This window comes from Lepisosteus platostomus, chromosome 5 (genome assembly GCF_059453375.1).
Source record: "Lepisosteus platostomus isolate fLepPlt1 chromosome 5, fLepPlt1.hap1, whole genome shotgun sequence".
NCBI classification, from domain to species: domain Eukaryota; kingdom Metazoa; phylum Chordata; class Actinopteri; order Semionotiformes; family Lepisosteidae; genus Lepisosteus; species Lepisosteus platostomus.
Genome location: NC_142615.1, coordinates 54,889,370 through 54,912,928, shown reverse-complemented (window position 1 = coordinate 54,912,928; position 23,559 = coordinate 54,889,370). Strand labels below are relative to the sequence as shown.

Here is a 23,559-nt window from a genome sequence, read left to right as displayed (position 1 = left end):
ATCGGCACCATATGAGGTGAGACTAGATAATATTGGAACAAGTAGCCTCGCCATTCCATGCGTGATGTGAGCAAAGTGTAATTCCTGTCTTTATAGTGTGCTTGTTAGAGACTTAGCTGGCACCCAGAGCGCTTTAAATCCGGGAGTCAGCAGCCCAAGACAAGAGAGCTTCCTTCGTCTATGTTTTTTGCGTGAAGGGGGGAAACCATGCGTGTGCTGCAAACGATCTTAGTATCGAAGTGCCGTCCCACATAACCGATCCGAACAATCTGCTTTACAGAGGAGCACTGCCGGAGCTTATCGTTGGCAAACTGAAGACCAGGCCGACCTCTTCTGTGACTCTTGAACACTCAATCTCAAGATTGTGAATTCAAGCTCCACGCTGGCGGGAAATTCCATAGGTAATGATCACATTTTCTTGCATGCTAATCAAAAGAAATATTAAGAAACTTTTCCCCATACCAGTTTTTTACAAAAGTAAAGGCACACGGCACATGTGTGCCACATCACGTCCGAGTTTAGTGACAACTACCTCAGAGATTGGAAGCTGGGTAGTTTCAGATCAGATCACTTTTTTATCAAAGGTTCAAGCAAACCCAAATAGTTTTGCAAGAGACATTTCAGTATCCCAGTCAAATCCAGTACGATTGCTGGATCCTTCGAATTCGACTGAACTATAGCACAGATCTGCAGTCCACCATTAGAATACTGTGGGTGTGTTGTATAAGCCATACCGCCCAAAATAGTTCTAAAACAGGAGATGCATCCTCGTTTAGGAACGTGGTATAAAGTGAAATGGTCTGGGAAGAGTCCTTCGTTTGAACAGTTCAAAATAGACGTAAAGGGGTATTTACGGACTCTTTCGAAATGTAAGAACAAGCTGTGCGGACCTTATCTTTATTTACCTTGTGTAATCGTTTTCCAAAAAGTGTAATTGTATTATAGCATGTGCCCCTGACGATTTTCTTGATACCTTATATGTGCTCTTGTTTGTATTGTATGTAGTTTTGTTGTTCAAATAAAAAGTAAAAGACACAACTTTCCGGATGCGGCTGCTGTAAAAATAAAATGACATCAAGGGTGCTGTACACAGAGGTCTGAAACCTGCTTCGCAGAAGATCTTTATCCAGAGGTGTTAAAGAAGTCGAGATCTCGCCATGAGAGGGGAAGCATCTCAGAAAAAGCAGGTGCAGTCGATTCCACGGTCATAACGCCACTAAGTCGGGCGACAAGAGCAAAACCCAACCGGCTTCCTCCAGGCAAGTAGTGAGACAAAGAGAGAGGGCACAGCGGGTAGCGTGGCCGAGCGGTCTAAGGCGCTGGATTAAGGCTCCAGTCTCTGCGGGGGCGTGGGTTCGAATCCCACCGCTGCCAGGTGCTTCTGTCGCGACCTCCTTTCAGCTGACTTCAGACGAAAGGGAGGGAGCTGCTTTTTGGCAGTCTCTCGAGAAACTAAGCAAAGTGTTTAAAGATACTTTCTCAGCTTGACATCAAGGCACAAACCAAAATCCTTCTTGCGTCCTCTCAACCTAAATGCGTTTTGCCACTTTTTGCGTTATGCAGGGAACGACGTCTGCCCAGATCACCTTTGTGTCAATGCAAATCGTAGTGTGCCCTCCGTTTTAATGTTGGCTGTGCTGGCGTGCTGCTTCTGTCTGTGAAACTTGAATGTTCTGCTTCTTCACACCGAATCGTCGGCAGGGGTTGAGCTTGTTAAATCATTGCGCATAGCGCTCCTTGAAAGTACTTTGTCCAAGTTTAAAAGCGATCGTGGGATTAACTTCATGCGTTCAAAAAGCATGCCTCGCATGACAGATTTAAATGGGGAATGGAGTCTGCTTCTTGCTGTTTTTCCTGTGGTTGCAGTTACAAAGTTGATCGTGCTTTCACATTCTGTTAACAGTATTCACTGGCTGAGCTTTATCAGTTGGTTCGAAAAGGAATCTCTGCTTCGGTTCCAGAAATCTCATCTGTACTGTGTTTTTTTCCGTGCCCATGGCAGTCTTTTAAAGCTGGTAGTAATGGCGGCAAAGTTAATTTTTAATCCGCTTTAAAAGAATAAGGACGGGCTGGGGCGAGCTCCATTTACCACTCTTTCAGCTAACCGCCGCACTCGCAAACTGATTACACTGCAGAGCCACAGGCGCCTCGCTTTTCTCCATTCTCTGGGTCAGGGTGAAAAAAAAACTTTGCTGGTATTAGCTGGCCTGCTGGGAGCACCTCTTCTTCACTGATAAGCAAGATTTGTGTTTCATCTTTCGCAAGCTGTATAGATTTCTTTCAATACAAGTTGTTCCAGAAAGGAAACGAACACTTGCATTCACCTGGATTAAAAGGCATGGGATTTGCCCGTAAGGATACATTCTGTACAGTAAGACAGGAAGAAAGGCACCGCTGGGAATCGGACCAGGATCTCCTGTTTACTAGGCAGGCGCTTTAGCCAACTAAGCCACGGCGCCAGCAAAGTGCTGTCCTTTGACAGCCACTTGGACACGTCTCAACTGCTCTGAGACATCTGCGTTCGGTGTGCACCGAGCCTGCTCGCCTTGCAAGTTGCCTCATTTACATGCGATAGCTCCACCACTAAGAGAAAGGATGAGAAATGGCTTTTATCTGGCACTTTTCATGTCAGAGGATCTCAATCTGCTTTCCGTGTACAAGAGGATGTCCAACTCATGTAGCTAAAGACGTAGACGACAGTGCTCCACTGAAATCTTGATCTCACAAACCTCGGCATGACTCCGCTGTGTTCTCCTTTAGACAAAGGGGGAAAAGACTTCTTTCATCACACGTTTTGCACTGTTTACGGTGTTTGCAGTGCTCTTTCTTAAATGAAAACCAGGAATCGGCACCATATGAGGTGAGACTAGATAATATTGGAACAAGTAGCCTCGCCATTCCATGCGTGATGTGAGCAAAGTGTAATTCCTGTCTTTATAGTGTGCTTGTTAGAGACTTAGCTGGCACCCAGAGCGCTTTAAATCCGGGAGTCAGCAGCCCAAGACAAGAGAGCTTCCTTCGTCTATGTTTTTTGCGTGAAGGGGGGAAACCATGCGTGTGCTGCAAACGATCTTAGTATCGAAGTGCCGTCCCACATAACCGATCCGAACAATCTGCTTTACAGAGGAGCACTGCCGGAGCTTATCGTTGGCAAACTGAAGACCAGGCCGACCTCTTCTGTGACTCTTGAACACTCAATCTCAAGATTGTGAATTCAAGCTCCACGCTGGCGGGAAATTCCATAGGTAATGATCACATTTTCTTGCATGCTAATCAAAAGAAATATTAAGAAACTTTTCCCCATACCAGTTTTTTACAAAAGTAAAGGCACACGGCACATGTGTGCCACATCACGTCCGAGTTTAGTGACAACTACCTCAGAGATTGGAAGCTGGGTAGTTTCAGATCAGATCACTTTTTTATCAAAGGTTCAAGCAAACCCAAATAGTTTTGCAAGAGACATTTCAGTATCCCAGTCAAATCCAGTACGATTGCTGGATCCTTCGAATTCGACTGAACTATAGCACAGATCTGCAGTCCACCATTAGAATACTGTGGGTGTGTTGTATAAGCCATACCGCCCAAAATAGTTCTAAAACAGGAGATGCATCCTCGTTTAGGAACGTGGTATAAAGTGAAATGGTCTGGGAAGAGTCCTTCGTTTGAACAGTTCAAAATAGACGTAAAGGGGTATTTACGGACTCTTTCGAAATGTAAGAACAAGCTGTGCGGACCTTATCTTTATTTACCTTGTGTAATCGTTTTCCAAAAAGTGTAATTGTATTATAGCATGTGCCCCTGACGATTTTCTTGATACCTTATATGTGCTCTTGTTTGTATTGTATGTAGTTTTGTTGTTCAAATAAAAAGTAAAAGACACAACTTTCCGGATGCGGCTGCTGTAAAAATAAAATGACATCAAGGGTGCTGTACACAGAGGTCTGAAACCTGCTTCGCAGAAGATCTTTATCCAGAGGTGTTAAAGAAGTCGAGATCTCGCCATGAGAGGGGAAGCATCTCAGAAAAAGCAGGTGCAGTCGATTCCACGGTCATAACGCCACTAAGTCGGGCGACAAGAGCAAAACCCAACTGGCTTCCTCCAGGCAAGTAGTGAGACAAAGAGAGAGGGCACAGCGGGTAGCGTGGCCGAGCGGTCTAAGGCGCTGGATTAAGGCTCCAGTCTCTGCGGGGGCGTGGGTTCGAATCCCACCGCTGCCAGGTGCTTCTGTCGCGACCTCCTTTCAGCTGACTTCAGACGAAAGGGAGGGAGCTGCTTTTTGGCAGTCTCTCGAGAAACTAAGCAAAGTGTTTAAAGATACTTTCTCAGCTTGACATCAAGGCACAAACCAAAATCCTTCTTGCGTCCTCTCAACCTAAATGCGTTTTGCCACTTTTTGCGTTATGCAGGGAACGACGTCTGCCGAGATCACTTTTGTGTCAATGCAAATCGTAGTGTGCCCTCCGCTTTAATGTTGGTTGTACTGGCGTGCTACTTCTGTCTGTGAAACTTGAATGTTCTGCTTCTTCACACCGAATTGTTGGCAGGGGTTGAGCTTGTTAAATCTTTGGAGAATGGAGTCTGCTTCTTGCTGTTTTTCCTGTGGTTGCAGTTACAAAGTTGATCGTGCTTTCACATTCTGTTAAATTCTGTATTCACTGGCTGAGCTTTATCAGTTGGTTCGAAAAGGAATCTCTGCTTCGGTTCCAGAAAACTCATCTGTAGTGTGTTTTTTTCCGTGCCCATGGCAGTCTTTTAAAGCTGGTAGTAATGGCGGCGAAGTTAATTTTTTATCCGCTTTAAAAGAATAAGGACGGGCTGGGGCGAGCTCCATTTACCACTCTTTCAGCTAACCGCCGCACTCGCAAACTGATTACACTGCAGAGCCACAGGCGCCTCGCTTTTCTCCATTCTCTGGGTCAGGGTGAAAAAAAAACTTTGCTGGTATTAGCTGGCCTGCTGGGAGCACCTCTTCTTCACTGATAAGCAAGATTTGTGTTTCATCTTTCGCAAGCTGTATAGATTTCTTTCAATACAAGTTGTTCCAGAAAGGAAACGAACACTTGCATTCACCTGGATTAAAAGGCATGGGATTTGCCCGTAAGGATACATTCTGTACAGTAAGACAGGAAGAAAGGCACCGCTGGGAATCGGACCAGGATCTCCTGTTTACTAGGCAGGCGCTTTAGCCAACTAAGCCACGGCGCCAGCAAAGTGCTGTCCTTTGACAGCCACTTGGACACGTCTCAACTGCTCTGAGACATCTGCGTTCGGTGTGCACCGAGCCTGCTCGCCTTGCAAGTTGCCTCATTTACATGCGATAGCTCCACCACTAAGAGAAAGGATGAGAAATGGCTTTTATCTGGCACTTTTCATGTCAGAGGATCTCAATCTGCTTTCCGTGTACAAGAGGATGTCCAACTCATGTAGCTAAAGACGTAGACGACAGTGCTCCACTGAAATCTTGATCTCACAACCCTCGGCATGACTCCGCTGTGTTCTCCTTTAGACAAAAGGGGGAAAAGACTTCTTTCATCACACGTTTTGCACTGTTTACGGTGTTTGCAGTGCTCTTTCTTAAATGAAAACCAGGAATCGGCACCATATGAGGTGAGACTAGATAATATTGGAACAAGTAGCCTCGCCATTCCATGCGTGATGTGAGCAAAGTGTAATTCCTGTCTTTATAGTGTGCTTGTTAGAGACTTAGCTGGCACCCAGAGCGCTTTAAATCCGGGAGTCAGCAGCCCAAGACAAGAGAGCTTCCTTCGTCTATGTTTTTTGCGTGAAGGGGGGAAACCATGCGTGTGCTGCAAACGATCTTAGTATCGAAGTGCCGTCCCACATAACCGATCCGAACAATCTGCTTTACAGAGGAGCACTGCCGGAGCTTATCGTTGGCAAACTGAAGACCAGGCCGACCTCTTCTGTGACTCTTGAACACTCAATCTCAAGATTGTGAATTCAAGCTCCACGCTGGCGGGAAATTCCATAGGTAATGATCACATTTTCTTGCATGCTAATCAAAAGAAATATTAAGAAACTTTTCCCCATACCAGTTTTTTACAAAAGTAAAGGCACACGGCACATGTGTGCCACATCACGTCCGAGTTTAGTGACAACTACCTCAGAGATTGGAAGCTGGGTAGTTTCAGATCAGATCACTTTTTTATCAAAGGTTCAAGCAAACCCAAATAGTTTTGCAAGAGACATTTCAGTATCCCAGTCAAATCCAGTACGATTGCTGGATCCTTCGAATTCGACTGAACTATAGCACAGATCTGCAGTCCACCATTAGAATACTGTGGGTGTGTTGTATAAGCCATACCGCCCAAAATAGTTCTAAAACAGGAGATGCATCCTCGTTTAGGAACGTGGTATAAAGTGAAATGGTCTGGGAAGAGTCCTTCGTTTGAACAGTTCAAAATAGACGTAAAGGGGTATTTACGGACTCTTTCGAAATGTAAGAACAAGCTGTGCGGACCTTATCTTTATTTACCTTGTGTAATCGTTTTCCAAAAAGTGTAATTGTATTATAGCATGTGCCCCTGACGATTTTCTTGATACCTTATATGTGCTCTTGTTTGTATTGTATGTAGTTTTGTTGTTCAAATAAAAAGTAAAAGACACAACTTTCCGGATGCGGCTGCTGTAAAAATAAAATGACATCAAGGGTGCTGTACACAGAGGTCTGAAACCTGCTTCGCAGAAGATCTTTATCCAGAGGTGTTAAAGAAGTCGAGATCTCGCCATGAGAGGGGAAGCATCTCAGAAAAAGCAGGTGCAGTCGATTCCACGGTCATAACGCCACTAAGTCGGGCGACAAGAGCAAAACCCAACCGGCTTCCTCCAGGCAAGTAGTGAGACAAAGAGAGAGGGCACAGCGGGTAGCGTGGCCGAGCGGTCTAAGGCGCTGGATTAAGGCTCCAGTCTCTGCGGGGGCGTGGGTTCGAATCCCACCGCTGCCAGGTGCTTCTGTCGCGACCTCCTTTCAGCTGACTTCAGACGAAAGGGAGGGAGCTGCTTTTTGGCAGTCTCTCGAGAAACTAAGCAAAGTGTTTAAAGATACTTTCTCAGCTTGACATCAAGGCACAAACCAAAATCCTTCTTGCGTCCTCTCAACCTAAATGCGTTTTGCCACTTTTTGCGTTATGCAGGGAACGACGTCTGCCCAGATCACCTTTGTGTCAATGCAAATCGTAGTGTGCCCTCCGTTTTAATGTTGGCTGTGCTGGCGTGCTGCTTCTGTCTGTGAAACTTGAATGTTCTGCTTCTTCACACCGAATCGTCGGCAGGGGTTGAGCTTGTTAAATCATTGCGCATAGCGCTCCTTGAAAGTACTTTGTCCAAGTTTAAAAGCGATCGTGGGATTAACTTCATGCGTTCAAAAAGCATGCCTCGCATGACAGATTTAAATGGGGAATGGAGTCTGCTTCTTGCTGTTTTTCCTGTGGTTGCAGTTACAAAGTTGATCGTGCTTTCACATTCTGTTAACAGTATTCACTGGCTGAGCTTTATCAGTTGGTTCGAAAAGGAATCTCTGCTTCGGTTCCAGAAATCTCATCTGTACTGTGTTTTTTTCCGTGCCCATGGCAGTCTTTTAAAGCTGGTAGTAATGGCGGCAAAGTTAATTTTTAATCCGCTTTAAAAGAATAAGGACGGGCTGGGGCGAGCTCCATTTACCACTCTTTCAGCTAACCGCCGCACTCGCAAACTGATTACACTGCAGAGCCACAGGCGCCTCGCTTTTCTCCATTCTCTGGGTCAGGGTGAAAAAAAAACTTTGCTGGTATTAGCTGGCCTGCTGGGAGCACCTCTTCTTCACTGATAAGCAAGATTTGTGTTTCATCTTTCGCAAGCTGTATAGATTTCTTTCAATACAAGTTGTTCCAGAAAGGAAACGAACACTTGCATTCACCTGGATTAAAAGGCATGGGATTTGCCCGTAAGGATACATTCTGTACAGTAAGACAGGAAGAAAGGCACCGCTGGGAATCGGACCAGGATCTCCTGTTTACTAGGCAGGCGCTTTAGCCAACTAAGCCACGGCGCCAGCAAAGTGCTGTCCTTTGACAGCCACTTGGACACGTCTCAACTGCTCTGAGACATCTGCGTTCGGTGTGCACCGAGCCTGCTCGCCTTGCAAGTTGCCTCATTTACATGCGATAGCTACACCACTAAGAGAAAGGATGAGAAATGGCTTTTATCTGGCACTTTTCATGTCAGAGGATCTCAATCTGCTTTCCGTGTACAAGAGGATGTCCAACTCATGTAGCTAAAGACGTAGACGACAGTGCTCCACTGAAATCTTGATCTCACAACCCTCGGCATGACTCCGCTGTGTTCTCCTTTAGACAAAAGGGGGAAAAGACTTCTTTCATCACACGTTTTGCACTGTTTACGGTGTTTGCAGTGCTCTTTCTTAAATGAAAACCAGGAATCGGCACCATATGAGGTGAGACTAGATAATATTGGAACAAGTAGCCTCGCCATTCCATGCGTGATGTGAGCAAAGTGTAATTCCTGTCTTTATAGTGTGCTTGTTAGAGACTTAGCTGGCACCCAGAGCGCTTTAAATCCGGGAGTCAGCAGCCCAAGACAAGAGAGCTTCCTTCGTCTATGTTTTTTGCGTGAAGGGGGGAAACCATGCGTGTGCTGCAAACGATCTTAGTATCGAAGTGCCGTCCCACATAACCGATCCGAACAATCTGCTTTACAGAGGAGCACTGCCGGAGCTTATCGTTGGCAAACTGAAGACCAGGCCGACCTCTTCTGTGACTCTTGAACACTCAATCTCAAGATTGTGAATTCAAGCTCCACGCTGGCGGGAAATTCCATAGGTAATGATCACATTTTCTTGCATGCTAATCAAAAGAAATATTAAGAAACTTTTCCCCATACCAGTTTTTTACAAAAGTAAAGGCACACGGCACATGTGTGCCACATCACGTCCGAGTTTAGTGACAACTACCTCAGAGATTGGAAGCTGGGTAGTTTCAGATCAGATCACTTTTTTATCAAAGGTTCAAGCAAACCCAAATAGTTTTGCAAGAGACATTTCAGTATCCCAGTCAAATCCAGTACGATTGCTGGATCCTTCGAATTCGACTGAACTATAGCACAGATCTGCAGTCCACCATTAGAATACTGTGGGTGTGTTGTATAAGCCATACCGCCCAAAATAGTTCTAAAACAGGAGATGCATCCTCGTTTAGGAACGTGGTATAAAGTGAAATGGTCTGGGAAGAGTCCTTCGTTTGAACAGTTCAAAATAGACGTAAAGGGGTATTTACGGACTCTTTCGAAATGTAAGAACAAGCTGTGCGGACCTTATCTTTATTTACCTTGTGTAATCGTTTTCCAAAAAGTGTAATTGTATTATAGCATGTGCCCCTGACGATTTTCTTGATACCTTATATGTGCTCTTGTTTGTATTGTATGTAGTTTTGTTGTTCAAATAAAAAGTAAAAGACACAACTTTCCGGATGCGGCTGCTGTAAAAATAAAATGACATCAAGGGTGCTGTACACAGAGGTCTGAAACCTGCTTCGCAGAAGATCTTTATCCAGAGGTGTTAAAGAAGTCGAGATCTCGCCATGAGAGGGGAAGCATCTCAGAAAAAGCAGGTGCAGTCGATTCCACGGTCATAACGCCACTAAGTCGGGCGACAAGAGCAAAACCCAACCGGCTTCCTCCAGGCAAGTAGTGAGACAAAGAGAGAGGGCACAGCGGGTAGCGTGGCTGAGCGGTCTAAGGCGCTGGATTAAGGCTCCAGTCTCTGCGGGGGCGTGGGTTCGAATCCCACCGCTGCCAGGTGCTTCTGTCGCGACCTCCTTTCAGCTGACTTCAGACGAAAGGGAGGGAGCTGCTTTTTGGCAGTCTCTCGAGAAACTAAGCAAAGTGTTTAAAGATACTTTCTCAGCTTGACATCAAGGCACAAACCAAAATCCTTCTTGCGTCCTCTCAACCTAAATGCGTTTTGCCACTTTTTGCGTTATGCAGGGAACGACGTCTGCCGAGATCACTTTTGTGTCAATGCAAATCGTAGTGTGCCCTCCGCTTTAATGTTGGTTGTACTGGCGTGCTACTTCTGTCTGTGAAACTTGAATGTTCTGCTTCTTCACACCGAATTGTTGGCGGGGGTTGAGCTTGTTAAATCTTTGGAGAATGGAGTCTGCTTCTTGCTGTTTTTCCTGTGGTTGCAGTTACAAAGTTGATCGTGCTTTCACATTCTGTTAAATTCTGTATTCACTGGCTGAGCTTTATCAGTTGGTTCGAAAAGGAATCTCTGCTTCGGTTCCAGAAAACTCATCTGTAGTGTGTTTTTTTCCGTGCCCATGGCAGTCTTTTAAAGCTGGTAGTAATGGCGGCGAAGTTAATTTTTTATCCGCTTTAAAAGAATAAGGACGGGCTGGGGCGAGCTCCATTTACCACTCTTTCAGCTAACCGCCGCACTCGCAAACTGATTACACTGCAGAGCCACAGGCGCCTCGCTTTTCTCCATTCTCTGGGTCAGGGTGAAAAAAAAACTTTGCTGGTATTAGCTGGCCTGCTGGGAGCACCTCTTCTTCACTGATAAGCAAGATTTGTGTTTCATCTTTCGCAAGCTGTATAGATTTCTTTCAATACAAGTTGTTCCAGAAAGGAAACGAACACTTGCATTCACCTGGATTAAAAGGCATGGGATTTGCCCGTAAGGATACATTCTGTACAGTAAGACAGGAAGAAAGGCACCGCTGGGAATCGGACCAGGATCTCCTGTTTACTAGGCAGGCGCTTTAGCCAACTAAGCCACGGCGCCAGCAAAGTGCTGTCCTTTGACAGCCACTTGGACACGTCTCAACTGCTCTGAGACATCTGCGTTCGGTGTGCACCGAGCCTGCTCGCCTTGCAAGTTGCCTCATTTACATGCGATAGCTCCACCACTAAGAGAAAGGATGAGAAATGGCTTTTATCTGGCACTTTTCATGTCAGAGGATCTCAATCTGCTTTCCGTGTACAAGAGGATGTCCAACTCATGTAGCTAAAGACGTAGACGACAGTGCTCCACTGAAATCTTGATCTCACAACCCTCGGCATGACTCCGCTGTGTTCTCCTTTAGACAAAAGGGGGAAAAGACTTCTTTCATCACACGTTTTGCACTGTTTACGGTGTTTGCAGTGCTCTTTCTTAAATGAAAACCAGGAATCGGCACCATATGAGGTGAGACTAGATAATATTGGAACAAGTAGCCTCGCCATTCCATGCGTGATGTGAGCAAAGTGTAATTCCTGTCTTTATAGTGTGCTTGTTAGAGACTTAGCTGGCACCCAGAGCGCTTTAAATCCGGGAGTCAGCAGCCCAAGACAAGAGAGCTTCCTTCGTCTATGTTTTTTGCGTGAAGGGGGGAAACCATGCGTGTGCTGCAAACGATCTTAGTATCGAAGTGCCGTCCCACATAACCGATCCGAACAATCTGCTTTACAGAGGAGCACTGCCGGAGCTTATCGTTGGCAAACTGAAGACCAGGCCGACCTCTTCTGTGACTCTTGAACACTCAATCTCAAGATTGTGAATTCAAGCTCCACGCTGGCGGGAAATTCCATAGGTAATGATCACATTTTCTTGCATGCTAATCAAAAGAAATATTAAGAAACTTTTCCCCATACCAGTTTTTTACAAAAGTAAAGGCACACGGCACATGTGTGCCACATCACGTCCGAGTTTAGTGACAACTACCTCAGAGATTGGAAGCTGGGTAGTTTCAGATCAGATCACTTTTTTATCAAAGGTTCAAGCAAACCCAAATAGTTTTGCAAGAGACATTTCAGTATCCCAGTCAAATCCAGTACGATTGCTGGATCCTTCGAATTCGACTGAACTATAGCACAGATCTGCAGTCCACCATTAGAATACTGTGGGTGTGTTGTATAAGCCATACCGCCCAAAATAGTTCTAAAACAGGAGATGCATCCTCGTTTAGGAACGTGGTATAAAGTGAAATGGTCTGGGAAGAGTCCTTCGTTTGAACAGTTCAAAATAGACGTAAAGGGGTATTTACGGACTCTTTCGAAATGTAAGAACAAGCTGTGCGGACCTTATCTTTATTTACCTTGTGTAATCGTTTTCCAAAAAGTGTAATTGTATTATAGCATGTGCCCCTGACGATTTTCTTGATACCTTATATGTGCTCTTGTTTGTATTGTATGTAGTTTTGTTGTTCAAATAAAAAGTAAAAGACACAACTTTCCGGATGCGGCTGCTGTAAAAATAAAATGACATCAAGGGTGCTGTACACAGAGGTCTGAAACCTGCTTCGCAGAAGATCTTTATCCAGAGGTGTTAAAGAAGTCGAGATCTCGCCATGAGAGGGGAAGCATCTCAGAAAAAGCAGGTGCAGTCGATTCCACGGTCATAACGCCACTAAGTCGGGCGACAAGAGCAAAACCCAACTGGCTTCCTCCAGGCAAGTAGTGAGACAAAGAGAGAGGGCACAGCGGGTAGCGTGGCCGAGCGGTCTAAGGCGCTGGATTAAGGCTCCAGTCTCTGCGGGGGCGTGGGTTCGAATCCCACCGCTGCCAGGTGCTTCTGTCGCGACCTCCTTTCAGCTGACTTCAGACGAAAGGGAGGGAGCTGCTTTTTGGCAGTCTCTCGAGAAACTAAGCAAAGTGTTTAAAGATACTTTCTCAGCTTGACATCAAGGCACAAACCAAAATCCTTCTTGCGTCCTCTCAACCTAAATGCGTTTTGCCACTTTTTGCGTTATGCAGGGAACGACGTCTGCCGAGATCACTTTTGTGTCAATGCAAATCGTAGTGTGCCCTCCGCTTTAATGTTGGTTGTACTGGCGTGCTACTTCTGTCTGTGAAACTTGAATGTTCTGCTTCTTCACACCGAATTGTTGGCGGGGGTTGAGCTTGTTAAATCTTTGGAGAATGGAGTCTGCTTCTTGCTGTTTTTCCTGTGGTTGCAGTTACAAAGTTGATCGTGCTTTCACATTCTGTTAAATTCTGTATTCACTGGCTGAGCTTTATCAGTTGGTTCGAAAAGGAATCTCTGCTTCGGTTCCAGAAAACTCATCTGTAGTGTGTTTTTTTCCGTGCCCATGGCAGTCTTTTAAAGCTGGTAGTAATGGCGGCGAAGTTAATTTTTTATCCGCTTTAAAAGAATAAGGACGGGCTGGGGCGAGCTCCATTTACCACTCTTTCAGCTAACCGCCGCACTCGCAAACTGATTACACTGCAGAGCCACAGGCGCCTCGCTTTTCTCCATTCTCTGGGTCAGGGTGAAAAAAAAACTTTGCTGGTATTAGCTGGCCTGCTGGGAGCACCTCTTCTTCACTGATAAGCAAGATTTGTGTTTCATCTTTCGCAAGCTGTATAGATTTCTTTCAATACAAGTTGTTCCAGAAAGGAAACGAACACTTGCATTCACCTGGATTAAAAGGCATGGGATTTGCCCGTAAGGATACATTCTGTACAGTAAGACAGGAAGAAAGGCACCGCTGGGAATCGGACCAGGATCTCCTGTGTACTAGGCAGGCGCTTTAGCCAACTAAGCCACGGCGCCAGCAAAGTGCTGTCCTTTGACAGCCACTTGGACACGTCTCAACTGCTCTGAGACATCTGCGTTCGGTGTGCACCGAGCCTGCTCGCCTTGCAAGTTGCCTCATTTACATGCGATAGCTCCACCACTAAGAGAAAGGATGAGAAATGGCTTTTATCTGGCACTTTTCATGTCAGAGGATCTCAATCTGCTTTCCGTGTACAAGAGGATGTCCAACTCATGTAGCTAAAGACGTAGACGACAGTGCTCCACTGAAATCTTGATCTCACAACCCTCGGCATGACTCCGCTGTGTTCTCCTTTAGACAAAGGGGGAAAAGACTTCTTTCATCACACGTTTTGCACTGTTTACGGTGTTTGCAGTGCTCTTTCTTAAATGAAAACCAGGAATCGGCACCATATGAGGTGAGACTAGATAATATTGGAACAAGTAGCCTCGCCATTCCATGCGTGATGTGAGCAAAGTGTAATTCCTGTCTTTATAGTGTGCTTGTTAGAGACTTAGCTGGCACCCAGAGCGCTTTAAATCCGGGAGTCAGCAGCCCAAGACAAGAGAGCTTCCTTCGTCTATGTTTTTTGCGTGAAGGGGGGAAACCATGCGTGTGCTGCAAACGATCTTAGTATCGAAGTGCCGTCCCACATAACCGATCCGAACAATCTGCTTTACAGAGGAGCACTGCCGGAGCTTATCGTTGGCAAACTGAAGACCAGGCCGACCTCTTCTGTGACTCTTGAACACTCAATCTCAAGATTGTGAATTCAAGCTCCACGCTGGCGGGAAATTCCATAGGTAATGATCACATTTTCTTGCATGCTAATCAAAAGAAATATTAAGAAACTTTTCCCCATACCAGTTTTTTACAAAAGTAAAGGCACACGGCACATGTGTGCCACATCACGTCCGAGTTTAGTGACAACTACCTCAGAGATTGGAAGCTGGGTAGTTTCAGATCAGATCACTTTTTTATCAAAGGTTCAAGCAAACCCAAATAGTTTTGCAAGAGACATTTCAGTATCCCAGTCAAATCCAGTACGATTGCTGGATCCTTCGAATTCGACTGAACTATAGCACAGATCTGCAGTCCACCATTAGAATACTGTGGGTGTGTTGTATAAGCCATACCGCCCAAAATAGTTCTAAAACAGGAGATGCATCCTCGTTTAGGAACGTGGTATAAAGTGAAATGGTCTGGGAAGAGTCCTTCGTTTGAACAGTTCAAAATAGACGTAAAGGGGTATTTACGGACTCTTTCGAAATGTAAGAACAAGCTGTGCGGACCTTATCTTTATTTACCTTGTGTAATCGTTTTCCAAAAAGTGTAATTGTATTATAGCATGTGCCCCTGACGATTTTCTTGATACCTTATATGTGCTCTTGTTTGTATTGTATGTAGTTTTGTTGTTCAAATAAAAAGTAAAAGACACAACTTTCCGGATGCGGCTGCTGTAAAAATAAAATGACATCAAGGGTGCTGTACACAGAGGTCTGAAACCTGCTTCGCAGATGATCTTTATCCAGAGGTGTTAAAGAAGTCGAGATCTCGCCATGAGAGGGGAAGCATCTCAGAAAAAGCAGGTGCAGTCGATTCCACGGTCATAACGCCACTAAGTCGGGCGACAAGAGCAAAACCCAACTGGCTTCCTCCAGGCAAGTAGTGAGACAAAGAGAGAGGGCACAGCGGGTAGCGTGGCCGAGCGGTCTAAGGCGCTGGATTAAGGCTCCAGTCTCTGCGGGGGCGTGGGTTCGAATCCCACCGCTGCCAGGTGCTTCTGTCGCGACCTCCTTTCAGCTGACTTCAGACGAAAGGGAGGGAGCTGCTTTTTGGCAGTCTCTCGAGAAACTAAGCAAAGTGTTTAAAGATACTTTCTCAGCTTGACATCAAGGCACAAACCAAAATCCTTCTTGCGTCCTCTCAACCTAAATGCGTTTTGCCACTTTTTGCGTTATGCAGGGAACGACGTCTGCCGAGATCACTTTTGTGTCAATGCAAATCGTAGTGTGCCCTCCGCTTTAATGTTGGTTGTACTGGCGTGCTACTTCTGTCTGTGAAACTTGAATGTTCTGCTTCTTCACACCGAATTGTTGGCGGGGGTTGAGCTTGTTAAATCTTTGGAGAATGGAGTCTGCTTCTTGCTGTTTTTCCTGTGGTTGCAGTTACAAAGTTGATCGTGCTTTCACATTCTGTTAAATTCTGTATTCACTGGCTGAGCTTTATCAGTTGGTTCGAAAAGGAATCTCTGCTTCGGTTCCAGAAAACTCATCTGTAGTGTGTTTTTTTCCGTGCCCATGGCAGTCTTTTAAAGCTGGTAGTAATGGCGGCGAAGTTAATTTTTTATCCGCTTTAAAAGAATAAGGACGGGCTGGGGCGAGCTCCATTTACCACTCTTTCAGCTAACCGCCGCACTCGCAAACTGATTACACTGCAGAGCCACAGGCGCCTCGCTTTTCTCCATTCTCTGGGTCAGGGTGAAAAAAAAACTTTGCTGGTATTAGCTGGCCTGCTGGGAGCACCTCTTCTTCACTGATAAGCAAGATTTGTGTTTCATCTTTCGCAAGCTGTATAGATTTCTTTCAATACAAGTTGTTCCAGAAAGGAAACGAACACTTGCATTCACCTGGATTAAAAGGCATGGGATTTGCCCGTAAGGATACATTCTGTACAGTAAGACAGGAAGAAAGGCACCGCTGGGAATCGGACCAGGATCTCCTGTTTACTAGGCAGGCGCTTTAGCCAACTAAGCCACGGCGCCAGCAAAGTGCTGTCCTTTGACAGCCACTTGGACACGTCTCAACTGCTCTGAGACATCTGCGTTCGGTGTGCACCGAGCCTGCTCGCCTTGCAAGTTGCCTCATTTACATGCGATAGCTCCACCACTAAGAGAAAGGATGAGAAATGGCTTTTATCTGGCACTTTTCATGTCAGAGGATCTCAATCTGCTTTCCGTGTACAAGAGGATGTCCAACTCATGTAGCTAAAGACGTAGACGACAGTGCTCCACTGAAATCTTGATCTCACAACCCTCGGCATGACTCCGCTGTGTTCTCCTTTAGACAAAGGGGGAAAAGACTTCTTTCATCACACGTTTTGCACTGTTTACGGTGTTTGCAGTGCTCTTTCTTAAATGAAAACCAGGAATCGGCACCATATGAGGTGAGACTAGATAATATTGGAACAAGTAGCCTCGCCATTCCATGCGTGATGTGAGCAAAGTGTAATTCCTGTCTTTATAGTGTGCTTGTTAGAGACTTAGCTGGCACCCAGAGCGCTTTAAATCCGGGAGTCAGCAGCCCAAGACAAGAGAGCTTCCTTCGTCTATGTTTTTTGCGTGAAGGGGGGAAACCATGCGTGTGCTGCAAACGATCTTAGTATCGAAGTGCCGTCCCACATAACCGATCCGAACAATCTGCTTTACAGAGGAGCACTGCCGGAGCTTATCGTTGGCAAACTGAAGACCAGGCCGACCTCTTCTGTGACTCTTGAACACTCAATCTCAAGATTGTGAATTCAAGCTCCACGCTGGCGGGAAATTCCATAGGTAATGATCACATTTTCTTGCATGCTAATCAAAAGAAATATTAAGAAACTTTTCCCCAAACCAGTTTTTTACAAAAGTAAAGGCACACGGCACATGTGTGCCACATCACGTCCGAGTTTAGTGACAACTACCTCAGAGATTGGAAGCTGGGTAGTTTCAGATCAGATCACTTTTTTATCAAAGGTTCAAGCAAACCCAAATAGTTTTGCAAGAGACATTTCAGTATCCCAGTCAAATCCAGTACGATTGCTGGATCCTTCGAATTCGACTGAACTATAGCACAGATCTGCAGTCCACCATTAGAATACTGTGGGTGTGTTGTATAAGCCATACCGCCCAAAATAGTTCTAAAACAGGAGATGCATCCTCGTTTAGGAACGTGGTATAAAGTGAAATGGTCTGGGAAGAGTCCTTCGTTTGAACAGTTCAAAATAGACGTAAAGGGGTATTTACGGACTCTTTCGAAATGTAAGAACAAGCTGTGCGGACCTTATCTTTATTTACCTTGTGTAATCGTTTTCCAAAAAGTGTAATTGTATTATAGCATGTGCCCCTGACGATTTTCTTGATACCTTATATGTGCTCTTGTTTGTATTGTATGTAGTTTTGTTGTTCAAATAAAAAGTAAAAGACACAACTTTCCAGATGCGGCTGCTGTAAAAATAAAATGACATCAAGGGTGCTGTACACAGAGGTCTGAAACCTGCTTCGCAGAAGATCTTTATCCAGAGGTGTTAAAGAAGTCGAGATCTCGCCATGAGAGGGGAAGCATCTCAGAAAAAGCAGGTGCAGTCGATTCCACGGTCATAACGCCACTAAGTCGGGCGACAAGAGCAAAACCCAACCGGCTTCCTCCAGGCAAGTAGTGAGACAAAGAGAGAGGGCACAGCGGGTAGCGTGGCCGAGCGGTCTAAGGCGCTGGATTAAGGCTCCAGTCTCTGCGGGGGCGTGGGTTCGAATCCCACCGCTGCCAGGTGCTTCTGTCGCGACCTCCTTTCAGCTGACTTCAGACGAAAGGGAGGGAGCTGCTTTTTGGCAGTCTCTCGAGAAACTAAGCAAAGTGTTTAAAGATACTTTCTCAGCTTGACATCAAGGCACAAACCAAAATCCTTCTTGCGTCCTCTCAACCTAAATGCGTTTTGCCACTTTTTGCGTTATGCAGGGAACGACGTCTGCCGAGATCACTTTTGTGTCAATGCAAATCGTAGTGTGCCCTCCGCTTTAATGTTGGTTGTACTGGCGTGCTACTTCTGTCTGTGAAACTTGAATGTTCTGCTTCTTCACACCGAATTGTTGGCAGGGGTTGAGCTTGTTAAATCTTTGGAGAATGGAGTCTGCTTCTTGCTGTTTTTCCTGTGGTTGCAGTTACAAAGTTGATCGTGCTTTCACATTCTGTTAAATTCTGTATTCACTGGCTGAGCTTTATCAGTTGGTTCGAAAAGGAATCTCTGCTTCGGTTCCAGAAAACTCATCTGTAGTGTGTTTTTTTCCGTGCCCATGGCAGTCTTTTAAAGCTGGTAGTAATGGCGGCGAAGTTAATTTTTTATCCGCTTTAAAAGAATAAGGACGGGCTGGGGCGAGCTCCATTTACCACTCTTTCAGCTAACCGCCGCACTCGCAAACTGATTACACTGCAGAGCCACAGGCGCCTCGCTTTTCTCCATTCTCTGGGTCAGGGTGAAAAAAAAACTTTGCTGGTATTAGCTGGCCTGCTGGGAGCACCTCTTCTTCACTGATAAGCAAGATTTGTGTTTCATCTTTCGCAAGCTGTATAGATTTCTTTCAATACAAGTTGTTCCAGAAAGGAAACGAACACTTGCATTCACCTGGATTAAAAGGCATGGGATTTGCCCGTAAGGATACATTCTGTACAGTAAGACAGGAAGAAAGGCACCGCTGGGAATCGGACCAGGATCTCCTGTTTACTAGGCAGGCGCTTTAGCCAACTAAGCCACGGCGCCGGCAAAGTGCTGTCCTTTGACAGCCACTTGGACACGTCTCAACTGCTCTGAGACATCTGCGTTCGGTGTGCACCGAGCCTGCTCGCCTTTCAAGTTGCCTCATTTACATGCGATAGCTCCACCACTAAGAGAAAGGATGAGAAATGGCTTTTATCTGGCACTTTTCATGTCAGAGGATCTCAATCTGCTTTCCGTGTACAAGAGGATGTCCAACTCATGTAGCTAAAGACGTAGACGACAGTGCTCCACTGAAATCTTGATCTCACAACCCTCGGCATGACTCCGCTGTGTTCTCCTTTAGACAAAAGGGGGAAAAGACTTCTTTCATCACACGTTTTGCACTGTTTACGGTGTTTGCAGTGCTCTTTCTTAAATGAAAACCAGGAATCGGCACCATATGAGGTGAGACTAGATAATATTGGAACAAGTAGCCTCGCCATTCCATGCGTGATGTGAGCAAAGTGTAATTCCTGTCTTTATAGTGTGCTTGTTAGAGACTTAGCTGGCACCCAGAGCGCTTTAAATCCGGGAGTCAGCAGCCCAAGACAAGAGAGCTTCCTTCGTCTATGTTTTTTGCGTGAAGGGGGGAAACCATGCGTGTGCTGCAAACGATCTTAGTATCGAAGTGCCGTCCCACATAACCGATCCGAACAATCTGCTTTACAGAGGAGCACTGCCGGAGCTTATCGTTGGCAAACTGAAGACCAGGCCGACCTCTTCTGTGACTCTTGAACACTCAATCTCAAGATTGTGAATTCAAGCTCCACGCTGGCGGGAAATTCCATAGGTAATGATCACATTTTCTTGCATGCTAATCAAAAGAAATATTAAGAAACTTTTCCCCATACCAGTTTTTTACAAAAGTAAAGGCACACGGCACATGTGTGCCACATCACGTCCGAGTTTAGTGACAACTACCTCAGAGATTGGAAGCTGGGTAGTTTCAGATCAGATCACTTTTTTATCAAAGGTTCAAGCAAACCCAAATAGTTTTGCAAGAGACATTTCAGTATCCCAGTCAAATCCAGTACGATTGCTGGATCCTTCGAATTCGACTGAACTATAGCACAGATCTGCAGTCCACCATTAGAATACTGTGGGTGTGTTGTATAAGCCATACCGCCCAAAATAGTTCTAAAACAGGAGATGCATCCTCGTTTAGGAACGTGGTATAAAGTGAAATGGTCTGGGAAGAGTCCTTCGTTTGAACAGTTCAAAATAGACGTAAAGGGGTATTTACGGACTCTTTCGAAATGTAAGAACAAGCTGTGCGGACCTTATCTTTATTTACCTTGTGTAATCGTTTTCCAAAAAGTGTAATTGTATTATAGCATGTGCCCCTGACGATTTTCTTGATACCTTATATGTGCTCTTGTTTGTATTGTATGTAGTTTTGTTGTTCAAATAAAAAGTAAAAGACACAACTTTCCGGATGCGGCTGCTGTAAAAATAAAATGACATCAAGGGTGCTGTACACAGAGGTCTGAAACCTGCTTCGCAGAAGATCTTTATCCAGAGGTGTTAAAGAAGTCGAGATCTCGCCATGAGAGGGGAAGCATCTCAGAAAAAGCAGGTGCAGTCGATTCCACGGTCATAACGCCACTAAGTCGGGCGACAAGAGCAAAACCCAACCGGCTTCCTCCAGGCAAGTAGTGAGACAAAGAGAGAGGGCACAGCGGGTAGCGTGGCCGAGTGTTCTAAGGCGCTGAATTAAGGCTCCAGTCTCTGCGGGGGCGTGGGTTCAAATCCCACCGCTGCCAGGTGCTTCTGTCGCGACCTCCTTTCAGCTGACTTCAGACGAAAGGGAGGGAGCTGCTTTTTGGCAGTCTCTCGAGAAACTAAGCAAAGTGTTTAAAGATACTTTCTCAGCTTGACATCAAGGCACAAACCAAAATCCTTCTTGCGTCCTCTCAACCTAAATGCGTTTTGCCACTTTTTGCGTTATGCAGGGAACGACGTCTGCCGAGATCACTTTTGTGTCAATGCAAATCGTAGTGTGCCCTCCGCTTTAATGTTGGTTGTACTGGCGTGCTACTTCTGTCTGTGAAACTTGAATGTTCTGCTTCTTCACACCGAATTGTTGGCGGGGGTTGAGCTTGTTAAATCTTTGGAGAATGGAGTCTGCTTCTTGCTGTTTTTCCTGTGGTTGCAGTTACAAAGTTGATCGTGCTTTCACATTCTGTTAAATTCTGTATTCACTGGCTGAGCTTTATCAGTTGGTTCGAAAAGGAATCTCTGCTTCGGTTCCAGAAAACTCATCTGTATGTTTTTTTCCGTGCTCATGGCAGTCTTTTAAAGCTGGTAGTAATGGCGGCGAAGTTAATTTTTTATCCGCTTTAAAAGAATAAGGACGGGCTGGGGCGAGCTCCATTTACCACTCTTTCAGCTAACCGCCGAACTCGCAAACTGATTACACTGCAGAGCCACAGGCGCCTCGCTTTTCTCCATTCTCTGGGTCAGGGTGAAAAAAAAACTTTGCTGGTATTAGCTGGCCTGCTGGGAGCACCTCTTCTTCACTGATAAGCAAGATTTGTGTTTCATCTTTCGCAAGCTGTATAGATTTCTTTCAATACAAGTTGTTCCAGAAAGGAAACGAAAATAGTTCTAAAACAGGAGATGCATCCTCGTTTAGGAACGTGGTATAAAGTGAAATGGTCTGGGAAGAGTCCTTCGTTTGAACAGTTCAAAATAGACGTAAAGGGGTATTTACGGACTCTTTCAAAATGTAAGAACAAGCTGTGCGGACCTTATCTTTATTTACCTTGTGTAATCCTTTTTCATAAAGTGTAATTGTATTATAGCATGTGCCCCTGCCGATGTTATTGATATTTTATATGTGCTCTTGTTTGTATTGTATGTAGTTTTGTTGTTTTCAGCTGACTTCATATGAAATGGAATGAATTGCTTTTTCACAGTCTCTCGAGAAACTCAGTTTTAATGCCCTCCATTTTAATGTTGGTTGTGCTTGCGTGCTGCTTCTGTCTGTGAAACTTGAATGTTCTGCTTCTTCACACCGAATCGTTGGCAGGGGTTGAGCTTGTTATATAATAATTATAATAAATAACTTTATTTTATATTGCACTTTTAAAGGTGGCAATCTATATGAGAGCGCATGTAACAGCACAGGACACCCAGTTAGGAGCTCACACAGCTTTCAGCTCAGTGTGCAGCGCTCTCTTGCCTTCCTGAAGATGACGTTAAATTAGTTAAAATCATGTGATAGTTAACAAAGCTTAATAGTGAAACAGCCAGCACAAATGGTTGTGTTTGTGATTATGTCACTTCTCTACTACAGCAGTGTCGATAAAAGAAACTCTGAAACCACTAAAGCACTGCACAACTGAATTCGGGAGAATAATATTAGGGATTCTGAGCGATATCTGCATACAAGCAATCCAATACAGATGCTGAAGTCTTTAAATATTGACTCTCCCTGTTGTGCTGCCTTTTCCTTGAAGGAAAACTATTCAACTGGAAGAATGTTTATCGCAGGTTTAAAACTTGCTGTTGCTATTTGGAGAAATCCACAAACTCGTGTTTTTCTTGTGTTTTAAAAGACAGCCATACCCACTGACAAAATAACGACACTGCTGCTGATTTTTTCCGGAGCCGAATCACAGTTGACCTTTGTGAGCCAATTGATGAAGCCGACCCTGTGAATACTATGGCAGAAGGTGGAAGAGCGTTCAACTTTATAACTACCGCAACCACAGGAACAACAGCAAGAAGCAGAATCAATTTCCCATTGAATGGTGCTGTTGTTTGAGGTATGCGTTGTGAACGCATGCAGAGAATCCCACAATTTCTTCTAAACTTGATAAAGTATTCCTGATGGAGCGCTGTGTGCAAAGATTTCATAAACTGTACTCCTGCTGACAATTCGGTGTGAAAAAGCAGAGCATTCGAGTTTCACTGATAAAAGCTGAATGCAAGCCAAAAGCAATATTAAATGGAATTTACAGCACACTACGATTCGCACTGACTGAAAAGTTATCTCGGCAGCTGTTGTTCCCCGCGTGAAGCTGAAAGGGTCAATGAGCATTTCTGTTGAGAAGACAAATTAAAGCTTTTTTCTGCCTTGATGTTGAGCTGACAAAGACTATCTTGAAAGATATCCCAATCTCTCGACAGACTGTCGAATAAATTCTTAACTGATCAAATTCTCATCGGAAGCAAGGTCTTAACATAGAAGAAACTGGCAGCAGCGGAATTTGAACCCATGACACCAAAAAGACCGTAGCCTAAAACCCAGCACTTCAGACCGCTCAGCCACACTACCTACTGCAGCACATTCCTTCCTTACATTACTCAATTAAAGAACACTGGGCTTTAGCTCTTGTCCAACATGGAAACGACTGTACCTTCGTTTTATGAGATATTTCCTGTCACTTGGTGAAATCTCAACTTCTTTGGCAGCTCTGAATATAGTTCTTCTTTGGAGCAGACTTCAGACCTTTTATTTAATTTATAAAGGAGGGCGCATTCCAAAATGTGTAATTCCTGTTTTAGAAAAGCTCT

At 45.0% G+C, this 23,559-nt stretch overlaps 8 non-coding genes across 8 annotated transcripts; all 8 read left to right on the top strand.

Annotated features, from left to right (window-relative positions):
* The first annotated feature begins 1,292 nt into the window (after window positions 1–1,292).
* trnal-aag (transfer RNA leucine (anticodon AAG)) lies at window positions 1,293–1,374 on the top strand. The gene has a single exon. It is a non-coding gene; the product is annotated as a tRNA-Leu (tRNA).
* A 2,762-nt stretch (window positions 1,375–4,136) lies between these two features.
* Window positions 4,137–4,218, top strand: trnal-aag (transfer RNA leucine (anticodon AAG)). The gene has a single exon. It is a non-coding gene; the product is annotated as a tRNA-Leu (tRNA).
* A 2,666-nt stretch (window positions 4,219–6,884) lies between these two features.
* trnal-aag (transfer RNA leucine (anticodon AAG)) lies at window positions 6,885–6,966 on the top strand. Its single transcript has one exon. It is a non-coding gene; the product is annotated as a tRNA-Leu (tRNA).
* A 2,763-nt stretch (window positions 6,967–9,729) lies between these two features.
* On the top strand, window positions 9,730–9,811 carry trnal-aag (transfer RNA leucine (anticodon AAG)). Its single transcript has one exon. It is a non-coding gene; the product is annotated as a tRNA-Leu (tRNA).
* A 2,666-nt stretch (window positions 9,812–12,477) lies between these two features.
* Window positions 12,478–12,559, top strand: trnal-aag (transfer RNA leucine (anticodon AAG)). The gene has a single exon. It is a non-coding gene; the product is annotated as a tRNA-Leu (tRNA).
* A 2,665-nt stretch (window positions 12,560–15,224) lies between these two features.
* trnal-aag (transfer RNA leucine (anticodon AAG)) lies at window positions 15,225–15,306 on the top strand. The gene has a single exon. It is a non-coding gene; the product is annotated as a tRNA-Leu (tRNA).
* A 2,665-nt stretch (window positions 15,307–17,971) lies between these two features.
* Window positions 17,972–18,053, top strand: trnal-aag (transfer RNA leucine (anticodon AAG)). Its single transcript has one exon. It is a non-coding gene; the product is annotated as a tRNA-Leu (tRNA).
* A 2,666-nt stretch (window positions 18,054–20,719) lies between these two features.
* On the top strand, window positions 20,720–20,801 carry trnal-aag (transfer RNA leucine (anticodon AAG)). Its single transcript has one exon. It is a non-coding gene; the product is annotated as a tRNA-Leu (tRNA).
* The last annotated feature ends 2,758 nt before the right edge of the window (window positions 20,802–23,559 follow it).